Source organism: Argentina silus, assembly GCF_951799395.1.
Source record: "Argentina silus genome assembly, chromosome: 11".
Taxonomy (NCBI): Eukaryota; Metazoa; Chordata; class Actinopteri; order Argentiniformes; family Argentinidae; genus Argentina; species Argentina silus.
In genome coordinates, this window is record NC_139665.1 from 9,603,168 (window position 1) to 9,625,056 (window position 21,889).

The following is a 21,889-nucleotide window of genomic DNA, read 5'->3' on the forward strand; positions in this document are numbered from 1 at the left end:
AGCCTGAAGCAGGCCAAAAAAGCCTATTGTAATAACAATCATACAGTGCTGACGGCATTTACATTTTAAGGACACAAAAAGGTATGAAATTATATAACTAAATACAGTACATGTAGGCAAGTGCCAGGTAATTATGTCTGGGGGGTTTTCGAGAGATAAAGGATAATTGCCTACATATTTAGCTGATGCAAATTATTTAAAAAAAGAAATGAAAAAGAAACATGAAAAAAGTCACAACAGGTTCATTAAACCGATTTCAGCATATGGAGACAGTGCAGCAGGCTGAAGCTGGCATGCCACGGCAGGCTTGTTGAGTGCTTAGATTATGATATCATAGACATTTTAGGTCCTGATTACATTCGCAGTGAAACATTGGCTGTGAAATCCTGATTGGCGAGGACAATGGACGTCTCCATGTTGTAATTATCCCCATCCACTTCATTGCTGGAGACCTGCCCTCTGCCGCTATTCTAAGTGAAACTTAACTGAATTAAATGACCGACTCAGCAGCCATGTCAACTGGACTTTAGTGATGCACAGCGCTCTTTAGCGAAGCAAATATGTGAGCGCTCTCTCTCTCTCGCTCTGTGAAATTACAAAGGGGGGCACTCTTGACCCCTAAGCGTTTCATCATCGTCATCATCTGGGGATCCCGGAATGGTACAAAGGCTTTTGAAGCGAGGGGCTATTTTGTGTGTGTGTGTCACTGAGGAGGTGCTGCTGAACTGAAGTAAGTGCTGATGATGAAGGTACAGTTGAAGCAGTAGCAGCAGCCTGTTGATCTTCCCAGCCTTATCCAGGTCTCAGGGGCCAATGATACACTTTGTTCTTTCTCAAAAGAGGGGGAGAACTTGATTATGAAGTCTAATCATGTGTGAATGTGGCTAGAGGCTTTCCTTGGAGCGGGAAGAGCTTTGTGTTCAGGGAGATGAGAAAACTAGAGACACCCAGTTTTCTACCATCGGAGGGAAAAGGAACTTACTCCAGGCATCGAGTTGAAAAGGCGGCTATTAGAACGATTAAGCGAGACATCATTTCTCCGCGCACACAGACGACAACAGGCAGGAGTGGGTGGCTCTCATGACGGTAAAGGGAAAATGGCTGCCCAGGGACATTCCATTACACTGGCTCTCACAGTTGTCAAATGGATGAGAGATAATTGTATCGTTTTTCATACTTATAAAAGCGTGTCAACGCTGAACGAACCTCTGTCCTTCCCATGGCACTGGCCATATTTGCATAAATGCTTCCACGCTGAAGAGAAAAACATCAAGGCACTGCGACAAATAATGCCAACGCAATCATCTGATAAGCATTAGCTAGCCTAAGATTTGGGGATAGGCAGTGAACAAAGAGACACAAAGCGCAGATAATCTGCCAATAAGTTTAAGTGTCATAAAACATGGCTTCTCAGAATAATTAGCATTCTGTTGCGGAGGTAACACTATTAGCGGCGTGGGGGGGGGGGGGGTCACAAGTGTAGATCTGTTATGGTTAGCTGGGGAGAGGGGGGGGGCATCATGTGATTGAGGCTTATGAGCATTAAGCATGCCAATTTCTTACACCATTTCGCTGATTCTTTTAAATCCCTTTTGGGGGTGGGGGGGGGGGGGGGGGCTGCAAAGGACGCAGACTTCAAGGAAAGGATAGAGAATTGGGACACGGCTAAGTGTTCTCCACACTGCTTCCGGATGACTGGCCCGGTTTCCACAGATCGTCCCTGACAACCTGCTGTTCTGAGGGTGCTGAAGGTCAAAGGGTGCTGCTAGTGGCAAACATGAGCTAACAGACCAGGGAGGATCTGTCACTACCATACAAATCCTCTCCAGTTAAGCTACCCGACTGATCTCTCCTTAGCCGTTGCCCATTTTGTCCACTTGATGCCGTGGTTGTGTGTGTGTTTTCTTTATAAGATAAGGTAAGGTAACAAGATACAGGGTACAAGGTAACCTTGGACATAGACTTTTTCACAAACTTTGTGCTTTTCCCTGCTTGTATCACAGCAGATGAATAGTTCCTGGAGAACAAATGTGGATGAAGGCCAAAGCTCCGCCTATTGACCCCAGCTGCCAACGGCAACAATACCAAGTGCAGGCAAGATAAACATGGCCGTCCCTCAATGGATGCGATCCGATCCATCCTCAATCTGCCAACGACAGTTCTTTTTTTTCCTTTTCTTTCCCATTATGAGCTGTTCTCCTAGCATTATTTGAACAACTGAATGACACTGGAAATCAGAACAAAGTGGGGGGAAAGAAAAGTGAAGGCATTGAGCCAGTTAGTATGACACACGGGGTCATATCACCCTCAGTTGTACAAGAGCTGAGTAGACACAGTGGCTCCCTCTGAAAACCGCTTATGTCTATTCAGTCTATTCAATGGACTCCACTGGAGTGGCCTAGCGGTTAGTTAGTTAGTTAGACTGTCACTGCCTGAAAGGACAATTCAGGCTGGGCTGCAGAAAGTGTGTGTGTGTGTGTGTGTGTGTGTGTGTGTGTGTGTGTGTGTGTGTGCGTGCGTGCGTGCGTATGTGTGTGTGCGTGTGTATGCATCAATCAACCAGAGCAACCCAGTCCTCTGAGAACTCCCAGCCCCTGTGAGAGAGCGCTTGTCTGGACATTCCTGCTGTTACACAAACGCCTGGCATAGACCAGAGAGTCTGGCCCTGAAGGCAGACACACAGACACATTTTTCTCAAATCCCCCCTCCATCCATTCAGCACCGGCCATAATGGAGTACTTAGAGTGAATAATGGGAAGAGAGCACAATTCCATATCTATTTGTCTTGGTGTAGGGGTGCTGAAGCCTGTCCCTTTGTTGTAGGCAGGGACTGCTGGGGCTTGGTACTTTTGGAAGGGGGTAGGAGGGATTGGGGGTGGGGTGGGGTGGGGTGGGGGCGGTGTGTGTGTGTGTGTGTCTGTGTGTGTCTGGGGATTAGGACACTGGGTTAGGGAGCATTAGCGCTGTCTGGGTTGTGTCTGTGAACTGGGCCATGGTCAACCTGGTGGTGGTGCCCTGAGGGAGAGGCCCAGGGCGGGGGTGAGACAACACAGCCAAAAGCCAGTAAAATGAGAGGGGAACACATAATGACAGTGTGATTTCAATGAGGGCAACCATGTGTTTTGGTTGTTGTGTAACCACTAGGCTATATCACTAGGCTTAAAAAGAAGGGCATTAGAGCCATTAGCTCAATATGTGAAGACTTCATGAATAATACATGAGGCAATATTGAATAGCCTACCCCAAAAGTGATTTGAGTGCGGATAAAGTCTTCTAGCCCACTGAGATTCTTAAATTGCCAAACTAGGCCTAGCGTAAATGTAAACAGACCTTCAGTGTACAACACTCTACATTTGCAAACTGACCCATACTTCTGTCCTCCGTCAGAACTGAGACACTGATAGCCAAAGTCCTTCCTGACACAACTCTTGGCTTCTAAAAGCACTGCTGTCTTTGCTGGGGTGACAAAGTGGCCCTAAAGCGAAGCGCCTTAACAGAAAGACCATTGTGCAGTGAAGTGGTGAAATGGGGAGTCATCCATGCACACTCCAAGTCAGGACATCAACAGTCACTTCAACAGTTTGAATACAGGGCACAAAAATGTACTCTGCCGTTAAACAGGGCACACTGGGAACATCATGAACACTTGATACTCTCCTTTTCTCCATTAGCCATTTATTTATTAGCCGTAGCTCGTAGCCTGCATTGTGCCAGACGCTATTGGAAACTGAGGCAATGTTCCTTAGAGGGCCATAAAACGGACTCAACCCCATTGTGACCAAACAAATGGAACGCTTATGGAAACCCCTCCACAGCGAGCAAATCTTTCCTCTGCTAAATTCCACACCTTTCAGAAGCATTCCCTCCTAGAGCTGGCTAAACGTTACTTCATTAACCTTAGTACATCCGCTGTAGTCTATTCGAAACAGGCGAAACACAAGCAGCATATTGATTACAAGGTGCAGCCTAAACCTTTGCTAGCTTTCAGGTTTTATTGATCTCCGACGGTCTCCCAATCCATTACAAGGCTTTATATTCATGGCTCCTTTGTGTACCTGGGAAAAATATAGCAACCTTCCCTCCTGTTTGTTTTAGCACAAGCGTGTTGAACTTGAACTGTGGTATAAGTGGAGGAAAATAGCAGTCGGATAATCCTCGCTCACTTGACTTGCTGACTGACAGGGACGTTAGTTAGCGTCTCCTCTAGCGATGCTGACTCTGAGTGGCCCTTTACAGAAAAAGAGACCAGGGTGTCCCACCTTGCTGCTGAATCTCCTCTTCATCCGTCTCTACATCTATCCTGTCGAGAATGATGATGCTGAAAACGTGCCAAAATACAACTTTTTCCACCTTTATTGGAGAAAAAGCAGTGTCTGTTTAACTGTTATCCAAGGCGTTGCAGCGATCCAAATGACTGCATTGATTTGAGCTCCTACTGGGCTCCAGGAAGTGTCCAGCTAGGAGCCAGAGTGGGACAGAGCCCTTCCCTGCATTAGCCTATTATTAGTCTCCATGGGAGGGCCTGGCTTAGCGCTCCACTCCCTGTATCAGAGACAAAACACCCTCCATGAGCCGACTCAAGCGGCTAAAGCACTGGGCCAGATAAACACGAGCTTTAAAAGGCAGACAGTAGTCGTGTTCCAATATCCACACTAACATACCACTCAGAGGAAAGTAATATAAATGGCCATGTATTCTAAATGGTATGCTAGAGTGGAAATTGGACCTTAACGAGTGTACATCAACAAAGCTGCAGCATGGTAAAATAGTGACCCCAACAATATCAGATGGCAGGGGTCCTGACTCGAGGCAACCGAAATGAGACTGGGCTAGCCTAGTTAGCCTTTTAACTAGCCATAAACTAAAGTTAGACGGTCAGACTGCCGGTCAGACTAAGTCCTAAACAGTCAACCGTGACTCATTGTCTTACATTTTCATATCTCCCTTCAATATGGGTCTGTAGGCTCATTAAAAGAGAACTGAGAGAAAAGAGCTGGGGTATCAAAAAAAGAGAGAGGAAAAGGCCTTGTTATCAGGAACAGACTATAGTGAAGGCCAATTTACTCTTCCCATTTCACTTCAGCTTCCTTTCTACTTAGGACTATCAAAAATTCCCCCAGCACATTTCTAGTTGTAATTAGTCCACGGAAATATCATATGTCTGTAATCAAAGCACTTGGTAGGGCCTTGGCAGAGTCCCAAATGCTTTAGCGAAACTTAATAAGGAGAGGGGAGAGGGAGGGTTATGAATCTTAAAAAGGCAATACAGGTGATACCACTATAATCAAGGCAAACTGCTAAGCGCCAATTACACCTTTGACGGACTCGGTTTCATTTGTTCTAAATGGGAGGTTTCTGTCGGACGCAAGCTTTCCTTTGCTGATGTGAATCCATGTAAGCCCGTACAGAAAATCAGCTATTCTAATGAGTGACTCACTAGAGATACAGAGCCTCAGATTTCCATACAACCTTAGCAATAAGACATTCTCAAACCAGACCATTCCAGACCCTCTTTCACAAACAGATATCATCTGCAAAAATGCTGCATCATCCCCAAGCATAATGCAGCCATTATCATACAGAAATCCTCAGGATTCTGACGTCTAGCCTCAAATGATCCACAGCCTCGTGAGACGAGAGACTTCATATTCCAACAGCTCTAGGTTACTCCAAATGTTTCATAAACATGTTTGCCATATTGTTAGAATTTGAGATCTTCTGACCCATCACTGGTGCAGGGTGGAGACACGTGTTATTAGAATTCATTTGTGGCTACTAGGTAGGTAAGACTGAAGACCAAGTCAATCTTACAGACCATTCATTAACTGCAAGTTCAAGGTCTGACTGCTACTTTACTGCCAGATCCACAGAGAAGATAAAAAGTCATTTAAAGAGGATTTCATCCTGGTCAGCTTCAGCATGGGATGAGCAGTGTAGAGTTGCCATCTGTCTGCCTGCCTGGCCACTGATGTCCCACCTCTGATAGGCACCTCTGTTGCAACCTGAACCGGCCAACCAAGGCCTCCCAAGAAACCGTTACAGAGCCGGTCTAAGCCAATCAAGTGTCATTAAGCCGCTCACTAGGGCCTTGATTAGTGCTCCATTTTCTTTTTATGAACACAAGACAAATAGTTTGATAGGCTACAAATATACAGACATAGACCTAAAAATGTCAATTTATGATTTACATGTTTAGAAAGATTTACAGTCAATTCTAGCAAGAGAATGGAAGAGACATTTGTCTCCCTCCGCTGTGCATGCACAATTTTGTCCTGACAGAGAGAAAAGAGAGAGAGAGGTGTTGGATCATACGCTGAACAAATACATCATAACATTTCAATTACACTATATAGTTTTTCTGTAGGACATCAGCTGAGTGGAGTCCAATGACATTTTTAAGAATCAAATTCTACATAATACACATATCGCTAAATAATGTTATTTTGATAGGTAGAAGATGGTACATTCGGATTCCACTGAACATTTAAGGGATAGATATGCAAGGACGAATCAGAAGTCAAAATGTCGCTAACTAGGCTGACGTTGAAAAAATTTAAGTACTACTGAACGAAGAGCCGTTTGGAAGCCGAATAAACGTCTCTTTCAGGTGAATGGAGCCGAATGATCCGGCTCAGTGAAAAGACTTGCAATGCCCATCACTAGAATGATGCATTGTCAGTATTCAGGCAGGGCTAGGCTTTTGAATTTTGCTATGACAGACATCTGGCACAAAAAATGGAAGACAGAGACAATGCATCTTTTCACGGGTACGGAAATGTTATCATTCTTGGAAGACAATTTTTTCAGCTGGCATATAAAAAAAAGAATACTAATAACTTGTATAAAAGCAGCCCATTGTTGAAGGGTTGCTTTTCCAAAGCTGTATGAGAAGTTGAACTCTCATGACCCTTGCTGAACAACAAATGGAGAAAAACTGAGGAAATGTTTCTGTGGAAGGATTCAGGAAGCTGGTCCATATTGTCTCTCTGGACTAATACAGGAAAATAGCTGCAAAAGCCACACGTAAGCAATTTTAATTTCACCGTTAAAATAACACAACATGGAAAGATAGGCCTTCTACACATGACGTTTCTAATGTTCACTAAAGCCACAGCAAAGCCCATGTCTCTCAAAGGACATTACAAAACCATTTCACATTTTGCACGGATGCACCCAAAGCCAAGGCCCTTGATGAAAGGCTCGAAAGGAGCAGGGAGGAGAAGCCATTTCTCTATGGCCCGTAAAATAGCTGGATCTTCAGCCTGCAAATAGCACCTGCCTTCCAGCTATGGCACCATTAATACAGGTCCACCTCAAAAAGCACTTTCAGAGCCACAGGGGGAAAAAAGCCATGTAATTACTTGAACATTTTCTGTAAGAACGAAAGATTACTGTCGAATCAAGTAGACTCAGATGCTATATTAGTCAAACCTCTAAGTGCACCGGGATAAACGGAGGGAGAAAAGGTGAGGTGAGACTCACAATTCAGGGAGTGGTGTACAACGTCCAAGACGATGAAAGTCTTGACAGAAAGGTAAGAATAAGAATAACAACAACACTAATCAACACTAGGGCTCCCAGTAGAAACACAGTTGCAGTGTGGAGACTTTGCACGATAACGTCACAGTAACAACACGGTAACCACTACTGAGATAAACATGGTTTAACATTCATCATTCCAGCAAATAGCAGAAAGAGAAACAAACCAACAGAATGCTAGAGTAAATAGCTCTCTGCAGCTGACAGGCTAACTCTTGTTGAGACAGGCAGGATCAGACCTGGCCATACCCACATGACATTAAGCCGAGGACATACCGTATCATACTTCTGAGAGACCAATGTAACCACACAAGCTGAAAAATGCACAGTTGTTAAGATATTGAAAATAACAGCTGAACAGACAGTACACACACGCACGGCAAACGAGACCGGTCTGCAGCAGAAAATAACCGTAAACATCATGTCATCATCACAGTTAAATATTGGGTCTCAACAGGGCTTATACATAGTGATAATTTACAGCAATAGGCTATGGCACCTCTTTTTGGCTATGGTCTTCTTTTTGAGTTAGAATGACAACTGTCTGATGTGTCCCTTTCTTTCATTACCAGAGAGCTCTGAACTTCAATCGCAAGAAAAAAGATGGTCTGGAGTAATTCAAATTGTATGACTAAATGTGCTGATATAAAAGGGCACTCATTGAACAGGGGACTTTGAAATGGCTCGGGAAGGACACACAAGTCAACTAGCCATAAATCAAAGGCACTGACATAAAAGAGTGCACTGCCAAGACTAGACCATTCTGCAGCTTTTTTGGCATAAAGCTCACAGACCAATGATTGCTTCTAATACTAGAGGAATGCAGAGGCTGCACAGCCAAGTGTAGCTTGGCTTTGGCAAGTAAATGCCACTGTACCTGGGATGGCAGAAGTAGTTGACGGAGCAAGGTGACGCCGGATGGAGCTCCTCCAACTATTCCCATACTGTTGCCCATTCCACTAGTGTAATAACACAAATACTGCACCTCAATTCCATAGCTATATTACCAGGCAATAACTTATTACTTACACATTACAGCGTAATTGTCCAATGTTCATACATTGTTGTTGGCCACTGTGTGACTTCCCTTATTACTGTGTGACTTCACAGTTACTACATATTAATGCGTCTTTCAGAAACTAGGTAATCTCTTTACTGGTGGCTATAGTCTGCTAACTTCCATCCCTAGCAAGGACACGGCTAGCTAGCATGCAAGCTAATAGGCAAATGTCAATGAAAGTGTCTCCGGTCAGCTTTGAAGTTGTTGCAAATTATTTCTGCGGCGATGCTTTGCCATGACATGGTTGGCGAGGCTAACCTGGCAGCTAGATAAAGACTGCCCCAAAAACAACACCATCTACTAACTCCTTACTAGCCAGCTGGGCAAGACAGAATGTAATCTTGCCTAGTCGGAATGCATGGTTTAGAAAAGACGTGTTAGCATTGCATTGGCGAGAGGCAAGAAGGAGCGTTGCATTGGAGAAAGATGAAAGACGTGGGACTTACCAGCGACAGAGATCAACAAATGTCCCGTTCAGCTATGGTGCTGAATATCCAGCGACGCTGAAACGACACTGGTTGAGGGTAGGAATGTCTATTTTCACAAGACGAGGTAGCTCTCCGCCTTGCCTTGCCTTGCCTTCGCGCATCAATATTTGGGAACACAATCGTAGCGTCTACTTCTGCTTCGACTCTGACACCGCGAGACTAGAACGAGAGGGTGGAGATCTCAGGAGCCAGTCAGAGACGAGCAGTCACAACTGCGACGTCCAATGAAACCGAAGCTGCTCTTTTTTTTTCTGTCGTTGTCTGTGCTAGACACTAGGTGACGCGACTGTGCAGTGCCCGATATGGCTATAAATCATAGGCATCATTGATAAGACATACCCTCAATGTACAGAAGTGATCTGTCACCATTTATATTGGAAATGCACAATAGTCGTGCAAACGCACATCTCTCACATTCAGTCATTTCATACTGTAGCTCTTGCTGTCTTGAACTTTGAATGTAATCATGTGAAGCTTTGGGGTAGGCCTACATATCATAGATATCATATCAAACAAACAAAAACATGTAAGGACCTGATAGTCCCTTTGGTGACAAAGATGACACTGAACATGGTGAAACATGTCTGCAGATTATTAGACTGTCAAGGGGGGACAAAGACACACTATCATGAATCTCATGAATTCCCAATAGACATACTCAACTGTAAAACATAACAAAGTAAAGTTCAAACCAGTGCTACTGTTTTGATATCTATTACAACAGTCTCTAGGCCTGCTGAGTAAAAGGTCATGATATTTGAGTTCTAATTTTGTTGCTCTTGGTCTATTATTGTTCCATTTTGTTTCCATTTAAATTGTCTTAATCATTGCTGTCCCCATCTTCCCTGTTGTGAAATAAAATAATTTTCTGTTGTTTGTGGCTAACACAACCCATTGGTTTAGTAGCACAGTACAATGTCTAAACACAATCAAAACAAGTACAAATGTGTCCCAATTACAGTATGTACAATGGATTTGGGGCTGCAATCTTACAGTAACATAAGCTGGGAGATATATTAAACGGTATATAGACATATTTACTCTGAATGATATTTGCAAATTCCCATAATCTTTTGATCTAATGTAGAATGTATGAATCTAATCAATAACAAATGCATTTTTGTTTACTAAAAATTAGGGGACATGGATGCTAATTAGGGATGTTAATATTGATGTGTGTGTGTGTGTGTGCGTGTGTGTGTGTGTATTTGCGTGCATGTGTGTGTGTGTGTGTGTGTGTGTGTGTGTGCTGCACACTTTTGACTAGAGGCAATAATTAAGCTAATGAACTTGATTCACCATGATCATTAAAGCATAATTCTGTGCATTTTTACAAAACAGCAGCCGATTTGGATCTATGGTGATTCACTCATATGCAAGGCAACTGCAAATTAAAAATCCTTTGTTATCCTTGTTGTTTTGGTAACAAAGCAACAAAGCTATTCTACTCTAAATGAGGTATAGAAGTCATATCCATAATAATCAAGAAATATATTTAATCATTTTTACATTTCAGAAAATATTGCTGACAAAAACATAGCAACCCTCTGATTACTATAGTAACAACTTAGTACTTTTCTAATTAGTTTGTAATTGCCTAGCAATGGAGCTTAGCTTATTCCAATTTAATTCACCAAATATACCATTCTATAAAAAGCAAATCTCCTTTCTTCTCATATCAGATTATACTCTACAGTGCAGTTGACAGTTCTCAGAGCCTTTGGTCTGGCTCACTTGCACCTCTATGCATTATTCACTTTGGTTCACATGAATCCAGTCATTTCAGCCATTCTATTGAAAGGGTTCCTGACCTAAGATGAAGAGCCTCACTCTGCAGTGCACCCAGCCTTGCAGTCTGAATAATGTGTGCAGGGGCCATGTGTATGGATGGTCATGCTTTTTTGGATTTGTCATTGAGGCCAGCTTCCTTGTCCACGATACTCTGTTATGTAAGTGTGTCGAGGAACCACGCTACGGGTAAAAAGGTGATATTGAGGGGGAAAAAAACGAAACAGGGAAAGCAATTGGATTATTTTGGGAGATGACATGAGAGGAAGGTTGTTGAAACGGAGGGCATTTTAGCACCTAATCACATTTCCTGGCAGTGTCAGTCACCCTGTTTCCCCTCTTCCTGGGACATGAAGAATGTTATTCAAAATTAATACGCTTAGTGGTTTTATCCCTGTCTCTCTCTTGTGTTCAGAGGATTAGCAAGATTACACTTACAATTGAAAAATTGTTTTCCACCAACCCTATATAGTTGCAGAGGTTCATGTAAAACTGTAAAACCACAGGTTTTCACTGTTATGTTCGTTAGTTAGTTGTGATGAAATCTTATCACCTTGAGAATCACACACTCAACGGGATGTTACCCCATGTATGCGTGTGTGTGCGTGCGTGCGTGTGTGCGTGCGTGCGTGCGTGCGTGCGTGTCTGTGCGTGCGTGTCGGTGCGTGCGTGTCTGTGTGTGTGTGTCTCTCCCTGAGTGTGTGTGTGTGCCCAGTAGAGCCACAATAATGCAAGGAGGACACACTCTTCTCCCTGGGTCTTTGGTGTAGGGCCCAGATTTGATGCTGACTGACTGGGCGAGATAGCACGCTCAACCCATACAGTTCATTTGATCTCCTGGCTATTTGTATTCTGCTGTAGTTTCTCATTTTCACTTTGGGAGGAAGAGATGAGGTGCGCCACTTTAATGCGCTGCTCTCCCTATCTGATATTAACCTGACAACACTGCACAAGGGGAGAGGGAGGGCATCATTTTGGATGGAGACATTGAGTACAAACTTTTCTCCTGCCTCTAAATCAAGCTGACAACTTCGGAATCATGGAACTTCAGTTTAACAGAGCTGGGTGTTTTTGTGTGGATGTACTTAGATTCAGTATTTTCTGCCGTGTCATAATTTGCAATTCGAAGCAATTCTATACTTATGTAACTGCTGCACTATTTTTTGGGGTATCTGCCAAGTATGGCAGTATGAGTAGACTAACAGACACATCAAGTTTAAATGGTGTTAGGTCAGGCCCAGACAGCACATATACGTTGGCACTATGTAGCCTGAGTATAAAATGTCCTAGTCGGTATAGCAACAGCAAAATGCATCATATTGACAGCAGGACATATATTTTACATATATTTTGTGAATTTTACTCAAACTTCTATTCAACATATGTAGTCTAAACATGACAAATGCTCTGTTCTGTCACCTATTGAATGACCACACTGGAGTCACAGCACTAATATTTTATATTCTGAAATAAATACATATTGTTTCTATGCTTTTTATTGTGAAAATGTCTTTGTTGTCTAATTTATATTGTAGCGGTGGCAGGAGTGCCGCCTTCCTAGATAACACACATGGATCACATTTATGTTGATTTCCTGTTGTTTTTGAGTGTTATGGCCCATCATGCTTTGTGGCTGTACATTTTGTGATGTTACCTAGTTGTTATAACTGTTTGAGGTAACTTTGTTGGTTTATGCTCAGTTCAGAAAGTTTGGGGAAATCCTTTGCAGAAAGTAGCTACAAAGGGGTGGAAACCTGTTAAAAATTAGTGAGGCCTTGTGACACGTCAAACCAATCAAATATCTTGCTTGGGGGGCTCCAAAAAAACAGAATTCTGTTTTTCCTTCAGGTTTTCTTCCATTTTCTTCAATGTTGCAAAGTAGCATAGGCAACAACTCCTAAATAGTCTTACCCGGTCAAAACATAAAAAGACAACATAACAAGCAACCATTCTACCGATACATGCTGTCTGGGTTAAGAGCACTAAATAAATACTGGTAAATGAATCCAACGAAGTCGAATACCATGTCACCCCATTGTCTATCCCCTAGCATACGTTTTTCCAAACATTGTAGCCATCAAGGTGAAAGGTCTTCATAAACAGGACACTTGGTGGAGCAGGTAAGAGTACATTCTGAATGGAAGACGGATAGTGTTAAGAGGATAAGCGTATGGAGTGGAGCGATTGATGAATGCAAATGACATGAGGGAAGAAGGCTTCCTTCAAGGCTGTTTTTGGATGAATTTGGCTCAGGCCTGAGAGGAAAAAGCTCAATTCTGAACACAGAAACAGATGTGACACAATAAGAAAGGTGATGTAGAAAGTTCCTGTATCACTACCTAACACTACCTAATGTTACTGCAACAGCAGCCGGGCAATGTCTATGCTTTATGCTCACGCTGGTGTAGCAGGTAACATTGAATCCAATTTAGTCTATCATCTCCATATCACGCTAGTCTCACGGACGCGGATTTCACACGCTTGGTGTAGCAGGAATGTAAGAGTAGAGTATTTCAAATACATTAAAAGACTGGACGTGTGCTTGATTTAGCTTTTCTGGTGCAATGAAACCAATCGAATCACCTCAAAAGTGCAAATCCTGCCCACCAAGTGTACCAAATAAGCTAAATAAACTGCACGACCAGTATTTGCGACGATTCGACCAAGGTCTGAGAACTGAGATCAGAAGTGAGATTCTCTACTGGCTTGGCTTTCAACATAGGGCTGTCTGTCTTAGACGGAACTCTTGCATGCATGCGTGTGTGTGTGCGTGTGTGCGGCATCCGTCTTTGTTTTCTTTCATGTTATCTAGCCCCTCAAAGGTTATAAAAGATTCATGCACTGTGCCAACAGTGTTTGTTAATGTACTTTAAGCAGTGCATTGCAGGGGCAGAGAGAGAGAGAGTGAATAAGTGCAATGGTGCATAGCCTTTATAAATATTGACAATGGTCTCTTTCCTTGGATAGCCATGTTTACCTTCAAAAGTCCTCATAAAGACTGACAGAGAGTCTATATGTGGCTGCCATACAGGTGAGACTTAGGTCTTGTTTGAATATATGCTTCTTTCCTTCCTTCTTTGAACAAATCACTGACCTGACCTGACTTGATTTGCGAAAGCAATTCAGTGAAAGGTTCGCAAAGCTTGCAGTCATGTTCAATTACTGAATACTGATCTAACAGTAATCACCCAGAGACTGTGTGCTGCTCACTGAACTGTGCTTGGTCCCTTGCCTCGGTTCTGCAGCTCTCTCTGTGTGCGGCGGGGAGGGGAGTGGGTGTTCATATCCACTGCATGTTAAAACAGAGGGCTGTGGTTCACTATCGGTCTTCTGGGAGACGTCTCTGAGAGCCAGCACTGCGATGCGGTGCGGTGGCTGGGGGATTGCTGCTCCCTCCACACAGCTCATCAAAAGGCCCCTGTCCTCCTCCTTCATAGATGAGTCATTCTTAACCCTCCACGGCCACCCGCTCTCTGAAAGGGAGAAGGTCTCTCAGGGGTACTGCGAGGGTGTCTGCCTCATTGGCATGCTGCAGAGAATGAAATGCACACACACACACACACACGCACACATGCACACACGCACGCACGCACACACGCACACTCACACACACGCACGCACACACACACACACACACACACACACAGACACATACACACACACACACACACACACACACACACACTCCATCTCCATCATGCAAATGATGCTCCTTTGTTTGTCTCCAAGGTAGGCCTTGGTAACGAGGTGAAGTTGAAGGTGTGTCAAACATTCTCTATGTGAGAAAGCTACACACATACTGAGCTGCAAGGCTCTATTGTCTGCAGCTAGTGTACGCAGGCAGCAGGAGGAAAATTAAAGAACTTAAACAGACACAGCCTCCAGATAGGATGAGCATGTCAGCTAACAATGAAATCTCCCAGTCTTTCAGATGAGTCCATCAGCACATTGCTACCTTCATGCCTTAAACACAATCCATTCTTCCTCCTTTATGTTAAATTCCAGCAGCAGCAGTTTTAAATTGAGTCTGAGTGCAACAGGGAATTACATCGGAGGACCATAAAATAGCTCTCTGATGAATTGGCACTATCCTATGTAAGGCAGTGTAGGAGAATTGTAGCCACAATTCCTAAATGAACAAAAGCCCAGACAACATTTCAGCAAAATGGCTCGGTATTCGATGATGATAAGATATTTTGAGTAAGATTATATAAGATACTATTTCCAAGATTCAAGATTCAAAGTGTTTATTATCATATGCACAGTAGAAAACATGTTTCCCTGTACAACGAAATTCTTGCTTTGCTGTCCGCAGAATGCCAACCAATATAAAATATACAATACAAAAGAATATACAATATATACTAAACAAATGTACAAGACAGCAAAATTGTCTTTAATTGTCTTTAATTGTCTTTAATTAATTGTACTAATTGATTGTACATGGGTAACAGGAATGCTAACTGCTACTGCTTGCTGGCTCAACCTAGTTACACACTGAGTCAGAGTGCTTTTTAGAATGACGAATGATTTGATGAGCAGCAAAAGAGAAAAAGGAGTGTGGTTTCGCAAACTTAGGCCCCTTTAAAAGGATTATGGAAATTATGCAAATCAAGTTTGGCCGTGAAAACATTACGGTGGGAAAAGCCTTGCAAATCAAGAAAGCCCTTTGTAATACCACAGGATTGTAATGGCGTTTACCCCCATGGCCCATTTCTGCATAGCGATTAAAGTAAGAAAGGAAGATATTGGGTATACAGACAAACCAAACTGGTGATAGTAGGAGACTTGGGTCGAATACATACTGGATGACAAATACTTGTATAAACTTGGGTTGCACTTGATTTATCTGGTCCAGTACAATAGAACCAATGTGACAGTCCTAAAAGTACAAACACCAAGAAAACACATAAAAATGTATTTGATGTATGTATTGACCCAGGTCAAGTATGCCTCTTTCCTTCAGGTATTTGATGCTCTCATGGTTGTAACATGAGAGAAATAGCTCTCCCCTAGTCATGAATCAGATGGCTTATAAAAGTGAATCATGCCATCATGATTGTGAGATATAGTAAAGCCCAGGGGCAGGGATGAGGCCAAGTCATACAAACAAGAAGAAAGGAGCTATAAGTCAATTCTAATGGAATATTTTTCACCATTACGTGTAAATACATTCAACAATGGAATAGTTTCAGGACCTTTGCTAGAAGTGAGAGAGAAAAGGCTCACATGATGATTGGTGGAATCTTGTCTCTTCCTCCTGTAATGGTGCTAGTCTTGTGTGGCCAGACATTATTCAAGCTATGGTGGTGGCAGCCTGTAGCAGAGTTCCCACCTCATACTGAGCAGATGTGGGCTGCGACTGTGCCACTCAACCCTGTGATTAACACCAAGACGTCCACTTTGTGATTGCACTGCTGCAGATTAGCTCGCGGTAAATATGTAATTATCCATCCTCCGCTGTGCCGCAATGTGATTAGCCACAGGGCAGGGGGTGTGTGTGGGTGTGTGTGTGTGTGTGTGTGTGTGTGTGTGTGTGTGTGTGTGTGTGCATGTGTGAGAGTGTGAGAGAGAACCCTATGCAGGCATTCAGCAGAGCTTGAAGAGATCTCAGTGTTAGGTTAATGAATGCTAACAGCAGTCCTAGTCCATTGTTCCAGAAAGAGCACCATCTGAATAGGATGAACTATTTAATTGATGAGGAAGGGCCAGTGTGGTGATGTGCGGGGGTCAAGTTTGAGGAATTGTATTGGGTCTAGTGGTTTTCTCATGCTGCATTGTTATGCTATGATTCTCTTGAGCAGTTATGAGCTCTGAGGAGCAAAACCCCAAGAAACCTGACTGGCATGGAAATGTGTAATGCTGCATATAATTCTACATTAGAGACTAAACTGAAATGTCAAGTAGATAGAGACCAGCCCAAATATACATCACATCTAAACATTGAAAAGCCTGCTTTCACTATTCAATTAAACCATCCAAACTATCCGACACAATCAAAGAATGAGTACATGTTATAACTGAAGAGCATACATGAGAACTCACCAAGAACTTTATTAGAACACTATACTAATGCTGGGTAGGGCCAACCTTTGCTCTCAAAACAGCCTCCATTCTTTGTGGCATTGATTCCACAAGATGTTGGAAACATTCCTTTGAGATTCAGGTCCATGATGACATGATTGCATCACGCAATTCCTGCAGATTTTTCAGGTGCACTTTCAAGCTGTGAATCTCCCAAAGGTCTTCTATTGGACTCATATCTTGTGACTGGGAAGGCCACTGAAGAACACTGAACTCATTGTCATGTTCATGAAACCAGTTTGAGACGACTTTTGCTTTGTGACATGATGCATTATCATCTGGAAGTAACCATTGGAAGATGGGTAAATTGTGGCCATAAAGGGATGCACATGGTCAGCAACAACGCTCAAATAGGCTGTGGCATTCAAGCGATTGGTATTCACGGGCCCAAAGTGTGCCAAGAAAACATTCCCCACACCATTACACCACCTCCACCATTGAGAAGGTGTACAGGTGTTCCTAATAAAGTATTCGGTGACAGCTTGAGAAGGAGGGGGAGGGAGAGAGAAGGGGAGAAGAAAGGAGACATCTGATTACCCTGGTTGAGCAGGATGGAGAGAGAGCTCATTAATGTTTGATAGCAGTGCTGGGTTGAGTGCACCACATACATCATGTTGGATGTGACCTTCTTTCCTTCTATCTCTTCTCCTCCCAAAATAATGCTTTTTCACCATTGGCTCTCGGAGGTGGAAGGTACATGTAGGTGTGTAACATACATGATTCTTCATGTGATGAATAACCTTGACTCGGACCTGATGCTTGCTCTCCTGGTTAAAACCTTGGCTTTTGCTCAGAGGGCTAACATAATCTTGTGGTGTGCAGACCACCCGGTTCTAAATCCAATCAGTCATGCAGGAAAACAATCCAACAGGGAGTAGCATGATCTCACTCTCTTGCCGTGAAAATATTGATACCTGACCAATTTTTTAATTGTGTTACCTCAGAGCCTGAAATTGAAAAATATTAAATTAGGATGTGGATGAGAGGGAAAAGCACAGTCGATGGGACAACATTATTCCAGTCACTCTACAAAATTGGTCTATATACAATACAGTACAGTGACCAAAAGGAATCCCTTAATGAAAAAAATCTATTTCAAATCCATAACTGTTTGCAACAATAAAGTCAAGTGATCCAGCAAACAAAGTGACAGAAAATATGTTTCTTTGGTTTCACTACACATAAAAGCAGTATGTTTGCTTGCAATTTGCTATGCAAATCCAGCAGACACATCGCTGTTTTCACACCATGTCCTGTTTGAAAAATAGTGGTAGCTGCATCAGGTTATGGGTATGTTTGTCATTGGCAGGGACTGGGGAGTTTGTCAGGATCAAAAGAAAATTGTTACATTTGCTGAATTTGTAGTGACAGCCACACACAGTGTATAATTCATATTCAAATCAGGGACCCAGGGACCCTATAAAAACAAAGACATTCATTCCAAAATCACATTAAGTATTATCCTTACAGTCAGATGGACATATCTTAATTTATTGAGTACCATGGTGAAGACATTTTTGCATTTGAGCCACAGCAAGTAGGTGTATAATTTTTCACACAGGTCTTCTTTGTTTTTCATTTTTACTAAATGATTGACATTCTTTTTAAAATGGAAAGTGTCCAGTAGACTGTGTAGATCAGTGGGAAAAAACATCCCAATTGAATGCATTTCAATTTCAGGCTTGTGTGTGTGTGTGTGTGTGTGTGTGTGTGTGTGTGTGTGTGTGTGTGTGTGTGTGTGTGTGTGTGTGTGTGTGTGTATGTGTATATCATTCACTCTCCCTCCCTCACAACAGTTTATTTCCTGATGCAAAAAATAGAGACTTTAAACTGGAAATTCATCTTCTGAGTGGCACCTGCAATTCCGAGTGCAGAGAATGCAGGTCGGTTGGTTGCCTTTATACTTCCGTAAATGTAGCTATCTGGACAAGCTGTATGATTTGTTGCACATTATGGATGAGAATAAAGGACACCCAGGTAGATATGGGTATCTACTGTATGAATAATGTCACTAACAAATGACTGATGTTGCTGGATTTTTAACAGATATGCAAGAGGGAGGTGTCACCTTGATGCTGGCTAGAGATGCACCATGGAGTGCAAATTTCAATTTGCATCACGCAAAATGAGTAGATTTCACACTCACAACTAGGGCTGTACAGATTAATTGATTAATTAAACAGATTAAATAACTAATGGTTTAGTTGAGAACTTATTTTAGACCTCTATATATCAGACCAAGAACAGGAAGTCATAGCTAGAGAGTGACATGTAGCCAAGTAAACAAAACTGCTGTATCAAGGAAGCTTGGTTCAAGCAATTAGCACTCTTTTGTCTTAATCTACGGGAATGGCAATTCGCACCTCTGATTTGGAGGCCACCATTTTACAGTTAACTTGTGAAGTGCCCCATTGTTTCCCATTCATTGTTTAGGCACCACTTTGGGTTTCTTGTCTAAACATTATTAGAAAACCTCTTAAATTGCAAGGCGTTCCACATTTCCACATCAGATGAATTGGTCGATTAATGAACTGATAGAAACAAATGAATCAACTATTTTTTTTAACAGACTGGCAGCCCTCCTCCTCAACATCTGATGGTAGTCATCAATATTCCCATCATCCATGACAGATATGAGACACTGAGGGCCTGGTTTGAGGCCTTGTGCCACAACACAAATATTTGCCTTCAGGTTTATTCACAAACAAAACTAGCAAGGTCACACTATACAAAACCTTGTGATGCTTCGGACAAGTAACAGTATCTAATAACTCCACATTATTTTAATGATTTTATCCATAAACAATATGCAATCAAAAACACAATAAACGTTAACAGTCAACCTCACATAGTGTTGCGTACAGCACAGCTCATGACATATTAGTCAAAAAAATGCTGGGGTAAGGATCACCATTGTGTGCAGCTATATTCATTAGATTCTTGTGTGCACTGCAAGTTAGTCTCGTAGTGTCTTTTCTTTGCGTGGCAGAGGGGAAGATTAGTCTGCATTTATCATCCCCCCTTTCCTGTCCTCCGTGGGTGTTACCTTACAAGCCATTGTCCTCCAAACTGAAACTGGTAGAATCAATTAACATAAATAATGAATGTAAATTAACATAAATAATGAATGTAAAGCTACTGGGTTGCCTCATTGTTTCCAGACATGCAGATACAGTAGGTTTAACTATTGGTGCAGTCTAAGTCCTTAACTAATTCTATTTCAGAAACGGGAAAAGAAGATCATTGGTCCTCTTCTGTTTTGGTAGGACCATTTGAACCCTCTAATATTTCAACCCTCTCCATATTGCTAAAACCGACAGTCCTCTCAGATCTACACAAGTGTATCATGAGTAAGGTCTGTTATAAGATGTAGGGGTTTGTAATTGGGAGGGAGAAATACAGTTTATAATGTATTTTCCTTACTAAGTATCCCCCTCTTGTGGTAAATGCATTTTACTACTGTCCCAGATTTCATTAAGTCATAGTTCTGAACTATCTCCACCCTGGCCTGAAGGTCCATCTAGTGGCTGGAAATAGTACCTTCATCCATACAGGTGGATGGATGAAAGTACGCGAAAAATGACACAAATACTGTCAAAGAGTGAGGTTGAACACCATTAGCCCATTGGCAAACGACTGCACTCTTTCAAATTCAACTTTGTGTTCATATACTCAGATGAGGCATGGAAAATGCAGCTGGATAGGTCCTCCTTTTGGACAGTCCTTGTTCAAAGAGTCACGAGGATTGAGATACGTGTAACGTGTTGGCTTGGATTCCTTTCTCTTTTACATGTTATACTCTGCTGACAGTGAATGTTTTATTTATTTATTTATGAGAAAACAAGCAGTTGACACTCAAACTAGCACTAGATGGTGCTGGTGTACTATTATGAAAATGCAGCTAACAACAGGGTGAAAAAATAAAAATGAAAAGACAGTGAACCCAAGTTGCAACTCTTGTGTTATACTACATGCATTGATAAGGAGGAACTGCGATAATGTTCATGGCTTTGGGGATGAAATCTTGAATTGGGGATTTGGGCATATTTAATATTCCTACGCAGACACAGGCAACCAGTATGCCCATTCATACTGTTCATATTAGGCATGTTCATACTCTGTTATTCAGATCTATTCTATATCAGTTAAATCAACTGATGTTGCAGTTCATGATAGTCTCCATCCCTGTGACATTGCTTATGAATCTATTTGAGAAGATCATTTATGTCCACCTCCATCCAGCAGATTTCTTCGTGCGTAATGTCGTGCCTGCTCTTTCACAACCTTTGCTTGATTCTGGGCGAGGGAGGGAAATAGTGGCGGACATAAGGTGGGCAACGTGAACAAGGTTCGGCTCTGCGCAACCGAAGCACGCAGTATGCAGCTCTCTATATACAGGCAGAACCAACAAGGGCACACAGTCAGAGAGGGGGACACACCCAGCGGAAATATGGTGCTCGCAAATGCGACAAGCAATACCCAAAATGGTTCCAAATTAACCTGCAAGCATGTTACGGAAATTCTGGCAGGAGAGTGGAAGAAGACACTAATCAAGAACAAGAAACTAACGAAATCACCTGAAAATGTAGCCTATTATGAAATGGGCGACTGTGAAATGCATTCTCTCAAGGCAGAAACCAAGTCGGTGCATTTGAGAAAACAATTCGTAATGAGCATATCGCTTTACGCTTCCATGCGTACAAGCAGTGTCGGAGCTCCATACAGAACTGACCTCAATAATAGGTAATGTTAATGATTTTTGTTCGTTTTATTAATCAATAAATTACATTTCAAATGTATTGTATTTCATGGGAAAGATGGCGCTTGGGTAGTCAGGTGACCTTGTTTTTCTCCCCATTACCAACAGAGGCATGAATGTTTGCTCTGAACGCTGATCTAGGGACAGTTTTGAGTTTTCTCCTGTAGTTGG

At 42.4% G+C, this 21,889-nt stretch overlaps 1 protein-coding gene across 1 annotated transcript in view; it reads right to left on the bottom strand.

Moving 5' to 3' along the window:
* glceb (glucuronic acid epimerase b) overlaps positions 1–9,179 on the bottom strand; it is a 43,872-nt gene extending 34,693 nt beyond the window's left edge. The window contains exon 1 of the mRNA XM_083680397.1: positions 9,046–9,179. The gene's annotated coding sequence lies outside the window, so the exon portion shown is untranslated. The remainder of the gene's footprint in view (positions 1–9,045) is intronic.
* Between the last annotated feature and the right edge of the window lie 12,710 nt (positions 9,180–21,889).